Source organism: Oculina patagonica, chromosome 4, assembly GCF_052425735.1.
Source record: "Oculina patagonica isolate OP01 chromosome 4, crgOcupat, whole genome shotgun sequence".
Lineage (NCBI taxonomy): Eukaryota > Metazoa > Cnidaria > Anthozoa > Scleractinia > Oculinidae > Oculina > Oculina patagonica.
The window spans coordinates 18,435,031-18,441,575 of record NC_135761.1 but is presented as its reverse complement, the minus strand read 5'-3'; the positions used below and the strand labels follow the sequence as shown (position 1 = coordinate 18,441,575).

Below are 6,545 nucleotides of genomic sequence, written 5' to 3'. Positions count from 1 at the left end.
TTTCTCCTATATGTGCCCAAACAACTTATAATATTTTGTAACTATATAGGTTTGTTAATTTTGAGCTACCTTGTCAAAAACACAAAAACACGCGAAACAATCTAAGTTTTACTCCAAAGTTTAAGGACAAATCGGGAGAATCGAAATGTTAAACCAGTCAACGTCTTTAAGTCCAAATAAAGAAAAAAAACCTACTAAACTAATTCTACTGATAGGATCTGCAGTATACACTGACGCAAACTATAGGCAAGTTTAGGCTTTTAACAGAATAACCGGCCTGAAAGAGTTGCACGAAAAATCTAGATTTGATTTGCACGGAGAAAATAATCATCAAACGGATAAATCCATACGAAGCTGCATGAAAGCCTTTGAACTACGTTTCCAAGCTGTTCCAAGTCCCAAGCTGTTAAATTAGTCTTTTCCTCTGTTTTTGAGTTCATCATGATGGCCCATGTTTGCTAGCCACGTCAGTACAAATACTGAGTGAGTTCTTTCTTTAATTTGATAAAAAAAGAAAATCGCCAGTTGTGATTTACAGAGAATCACCGCTCTAACAGCACTATTCTGTAAAGCATTTTATTAATTGTCTCTCTGCATCAGCTCTCGCAACCGGGCATTTTGCTTGCTTGAGGTTTAATTTTAACTGAAGATGTCTTCGCGTAAAAGTCGCTATTAAGGTGTATTAAAAACTTACCTATCAGGTAGTTCAGCAACTTGGTCGATAGAGTGAAAATCAGATAGAAAGCTAAATGGTAAAGAAAAGAAGATAAGGTCAAAACTCTAAATTTTGCACACAAAAAATCACAGGTATAGACTTGAATAGGCAACTTCTCAATACGTACCTTTCGCCGTTCAAAAGCGAATGAACTTCTCTTTAAATGCCCATCAATATTAGAAGATTGAAATTTGTTTACTTAAGCCCCTAACTCTTTTTAAGCCCCCCTCTGTAATGAGACCCCAAGCCTAGAAGTTCATTTTTGATCCCCCCCCCCCCCCCCCATCTCTCTCTCTCTCTCTGTTTAGGCCCAAGCCTCGTAAATCGTGACAAATTGTAAACCAGAAAACAAGGCAGCTATTCGCTTTTAAAAATTTATCCACCACACTACGTTTTTATTGTTGCTATTCTGTTAAAATGTGTTACCAAACAGCACTCAAACACTCAAAGTCCACCTTATTTATTTTATATGTACCGTAACTGGACAGTGATAGTAATGTTTAATAAGCAACCCCCCTCCCCAACGTCTCTTATAACCCCTTCTGTCTATTGAGCCCCCCTTTAACAGGACTTAAAATGTAGATCGCGTTTTTTTTAATTTATTTCAATTGCTACGTTTTCTTTATTCAGCATAATTTACTGGGAAAAAATTACGTGTGAGAGTGATACTGCCCGAATAAAAACAAACGGCTGTCCACATCAAATCCAGCAGATAGATTTCTGTAGGTTTCTTCTTTGTTAAAGGAGCTACGTCACGGGGAATTCGTAAATTTTTGGTCTAAACTGCTTTGATATTATAAGTAGGCAACGTAACCCATAATTAACATTATCTTTGAACATCCAAAGGAAAATATAACCTTAATTGGCGGATAGAAATCAAGCTATAGCTATAAATATCGATTTTGTTTTGAAGATGCGCGGAAAAAACTTAAAAATTTTAGCCTTAATTTTTCAAGTTGCAATCCATTTCCATCCGAGCCAACTGCAGCCAAAGACGCTCGTTAACAGTTTCAATGCTCTCATATAGCGATTTTTAATAAAAATGAACTATTATTTTTAGGGTTCCTGCGACACAAATATAAATTTTGGCCGTTCAAAAATTAGGTAAAATCTGCGATAAAGCCCCTTTAAATGGCTTATTCTAGAAGAGATATTTTGTGTAAGTAAATCGGGCTAGAGAAAAATTAAAAGGATTTCGCTTTGAGTGAAACATCAACCATGTGGTAACTTGACAGTACATTAGGCTTCCAGAAATTCTCTGTGACAACTTTGAGAACAAAGCGTCTGTGTTTACAAACCTAGATTAAATCTGACTAAATGCTTTTAACGATGATTTTCAAAACACACTGGGTAACCTAAATCACGCTACACTTTCTATATATTTAATTCAAACCAAAAAACTTAGTAACTTCGAAAGTGAGTTTTGTAAAGCCACTCTGAAAATCGAAGGAAACTTTTTCAGATCGATCTTTTTAACAACATCATCGATCGTCAGACAACATATATGTATGCACTTAAATTAAAATCTTTTTTAGCAGCATATTTGTTTATTTTTAGAGTGGTTTGTGCATATACTTATTGAAATTTCAATTAACAGCTTCACCAATGAAAAGCAAGCGTAGATAAATTGATCTGTAGACGATGAATGTGCATGTTCGCCACAACAACGAAAACTATTAGAATGAATTAAGAGCTGTGGAGAATGTAAACTTCAATGCATAACTGGGTATGAATTAAATTGAAATTCCTGACCGGTCAACCAAAAAGACAGTCTTCTTTTTCATCATCCTCTCTAATAAAACTTTAATTCACCATTTAAAGGTTATTTAGAGGGTGACACTTATTAATTATAAAGCTAACAAACTCGTGGCCCCAAAAATTGATAGGTATAAAAAACATTTTCAATTCTTCTTTTTTCTCTTTTTCTGTTCTTCTGTTCGTGATTTGAACTAAGTTTTCGCCCGAACAACTAAAATTTGCAAAAACATCAGTTCTTTGCAAAAATATTTAAATAACATAGGGATTAACATAGCAAACGATGTTATTGTCAAGAACAATATTATTAGTAGTGTGTTTGTCAAATCACTGATTTGGATCGGACTGAGACTCAGGTATCCGCCAATTTCTGATGTATTTTCCGCGTTTAAGATTTTTCCTGTTTAAAGAAGCAGCGTCACGGAAATTTCGTGGAGAAACGTTATCTTTGAACAGCAAAAGCTAGAAATAACCTTAATATGCGATGCGAGATCAAATCAGGGCTAAAAATATCTTTTTTGAAGATGCTCGGAAACATCTTGAAAAGTTTAGACTCAATTTTTCAAGTTACAATCTATTTCTATCCTGGCCATCCGCAGCCAAAGATGCTTGTTAACAGTTTCAGTGCTCTAATAATTATAGTAATCAAAATGGATCATTATTTTTAGGTTTTCTATGACACAAATATATATTTTAGCTGTTCAAAAATCTGTTAAGACCCGCGACATAGCCCCTTTAAGTCTAAAAGTCATTACGCCTGAATATTCCAAAACGACTATTAAAAGTTGATTGGTGATGTTTATTGTCTTTTCAAAATAAAAACTCTGGAAGAATTTTATGCATAATATTTGTTAAAAAAAGTGATTTTAACGCTTAAAATCTAGATTTACCCTTTGTGGATAACTTTAGATATTACAATTCAACTTCAGCAGCAAGCTGTCACTTTTTGGCACAACTGTGAGAACTCTTCGTCTGTATAAATAAACTTGGATAAGCTGTCAATAATCCCATTTAATGCTTTGAAACAGGAGACTGTGTTTAAACACATAAATCCACTCTGTTTATTTTCAATCATTTGTGTCATTTTACTGTGAATGTTTTTGTTCAGGGTGAGCGACGTACCGCTTTTGGTTTCTTTTTTTATGGCCCCATTAAGGCTAATGGACCTAAAGTGATCTTCCACTTTTGTTTGTTATTGCTTTTTCAAAATTTGATAGAATTCAACAGCTGTGGAGAATGCAGAATTTTCCTGCCTAGATGTCAATTTAATATTCGGTCTATCGACTAAAAGCACCGGCTATATAATTTAATTTGGCCATTTGGAACATGCCTCTGTGAAATAGCTAGCTATAGGTTTAATTTGTTTTTATTTTAAGACTGTTTAAAAACCTGTCTTTCTTAGCAGTTGTTTTTTTTTTTCAATAAAGCAAATACAGAAAACAATGTTTAATGATTTGATTTCAAATGTTAGTTATTCCATTAGGTTTTAAGATATCAAAACAGGCAAAAGTTTACGCTCATCGCCTTACAATTATTAACATAAAGTTCCAAATGGACTCGGAAAACGTGCTAAGTATATTTTTAGTCGCCCGTGATAGATAAATTCCTTAAAGGAGCTTTATCACGGAATTTTAAGTCGTTTCTCTGATTAGTTTCAAATTAAAGGAAACCTCAAAATAGTAGTTAATTCCTAACATAGAAAAATTCAGCAAAGGAGAATTAAAAACGCGAACATGAACAATAAGATAGTTTCGACTGAATGAAAAAGTCCCTTTAGACGGATTATGAGCAACTAACATGAGCCGCAAGTTTAGTTGTCCCTGACGTAGCTCCTCTAAAAAGTGTGTACTTTAACGTGAGACATTGCATGCTTGGTTTACTAAAGATTTTTATATCACTCATAAATTTTCTTCAAGGTTTCCTTATCGGATACCTATACCGTTAGCCTCGATATCTACGTTTTCCTTTTTGAGTCCGCCGTTTTTTACACGCACTCATCAGCATTTTTTGTAAAAATAGTGAAACATTTGAAAGCACTACACAATTCTGCATATTGCAAAATCCAAATTATGTTAACTTAGAAAAACGACGTTAACTCAAAGAAGCTAAAGTAGTCATGCATGTGTTGAATGTTAAGAACTAGAATATGTTTGAACAAAATTTCAGGTTTTTTTAAAGTAATTCTCAGAGGGTCCTGAATGAAAGGGGAATATAAATCCTATTTCTCACACCTACATTTATTCCGTGTTCTCATTCACCAGCCTATTTTGAGGGTCTGATGAATGGGGTTTAGTGTTTAGTGTTATTTGCCCATAATTTTTAGTGCTTGTTGTTACATTGGCCACTTTACAATGTTTACTATTTCCGGAGAAAATACCGTTAAGTGTTTGGTGGGTATTTCGTGAAAAACCCATAGTCTTTTAGCACTGTAAATTCTCATCTGCTCTTCGAAAATCGGTAATAAAATCTATCATGAACTCAGAGAAAATTTTAAGATTTCTTCTCGGAATCTTCGCTAATCTTCGGACATCTTCGGTAGTCTTCGGAAATCTACGGCCGTCTTCGGAAATCTTCGGTACTCTTCGAAAAATCTTTCGAAATGATCGGAAATTGTCGGAAAATGACCGAAAACTTCTTGATATACTTAACAAAATAATTGAAGTGTTTAGTGTTATCTGGTAACCCCATCTAGACCCTTTGTTCCTAGTCCCATTTAATTTCCAATATGTTTTGTTTGTGATTCTCGCTTCCGGTGATCCAAACCCAATTTCCCCAGTGAAAATAATAGCAAATGTTAGTTTTCCTTTGGGTCCTACTTACTTAAGTCCTACCATATCCATACCAATGCATAATGTAGTTAGAGTAGTTGGAGGGCGCCTTTAATTAAACAAAACTGGGTTTTCAGCGTGGCTTAGATAAAACTGGTACAATTTTTGGCTTGTTACTTTTGTAATATTCTAATGGTTATTAAATCTCGTGGTTCTCGAGTTTGCTTTTGCTTTGTTGTAAACTTGTTTATCTGAAGAGAGCTACATGGAGCTGATTATAGGGCTGTGCAACTTCTCATATTTAGTGCGACTTTTTTCTTCTTTGTACCTCTTTTATGCGTTCTGGACTATTTCTTGACCGAAGATTGTCCGACTGGTGTTCGATGGCCATACTAACGTTTTTGAACGAAGTTGGCCGACGATTTCCGAGGAATTCAAACATCCGAAGGTGTTTCAACTTTTGGCTGCTTCAGCATTTAAATGTTTTAAAAAACATTACAAACTCGTCAGCAAACCTGATGTCATCGATATCTCTACGATTTTTCTTAGTTAGAAAAATTCAACAAATTTGGTCTTAAAATGTTATTTATAGATACTTCTTTGCCAGAAGAACTGGATGAAAATGCTTGGAAATCTCACCTTCAAAGGGAAATCAGCATAAATTAAAAAAATATTCTTAATAAGAAGTAACGTTTTGGATTTTTTGGAGCAATGTTCGAGCAATTTTTTGGGAAATTTCGAGAAAGTTATGGACGTCCTTATCTGATTATACCTAAATGTTCAACTAGCGTTTTATTCGTCAGCACCTAATCTTGATTTTTTTATATTTATGTTTCAGGCTATTCTTTGCGTAACACTGCAAAAAACAACTTAACCTTGCAACTCTTTCTGTAGTTAATAAAGAAAGTTGCACGGAGATGAAATAAAAACTCGAACAAACATCCACTTCTTTGTCAATCTTCCTGCCTTTTATTTAAAACAGCAAACGTAAATAATTAAAAATTCCAAGTAATCAGAGGAACCACTATAATTAAGCAATTTATCATTGTCTCCTTATTAGCTTCTATGCAGGAATGGATGTTTTGTCTCGGTATCTAAGCCTGAGGTTTAGGAACTTCTTCAACAAAGATCCGGGACACTGAATTCCAGCCTGTGTAGGCGTCATAGCTTCCACTGAATCCGGCACAATTACCAACCCAGAATCCCACGCGCACCTTGCCTTTGTGGATGTTGTTACAGCGTCCATCAATATGGCGAACACGGTGACGATTTTCACCATTTCCTTTATTCGTGTACACAATACCTTC

At 34.7% G+C, this 6,545-nt stretch overlaps 1 protein-coding gene across 1 annotated transcript in view; it reads right to left on the bottom strand.

The window, feature by feature from the left end:
* Positions 1-822, bottom strand: part of LOC144651852 (uncharacterized) — a 2,861-nt gene extending 2,039 nt beyond the window's left edge. The window contains exon 1 of the mRNA XM_078511889.1: positions 695-822. The gene's annotated coding sequence lies outside the window, so the exon portion shown is untranslated. The remainder of the gene's footprint in view (positions 1-694) is intronic.
* Positions 823-6,545: the final 5,723 nt, after the last annotated feature.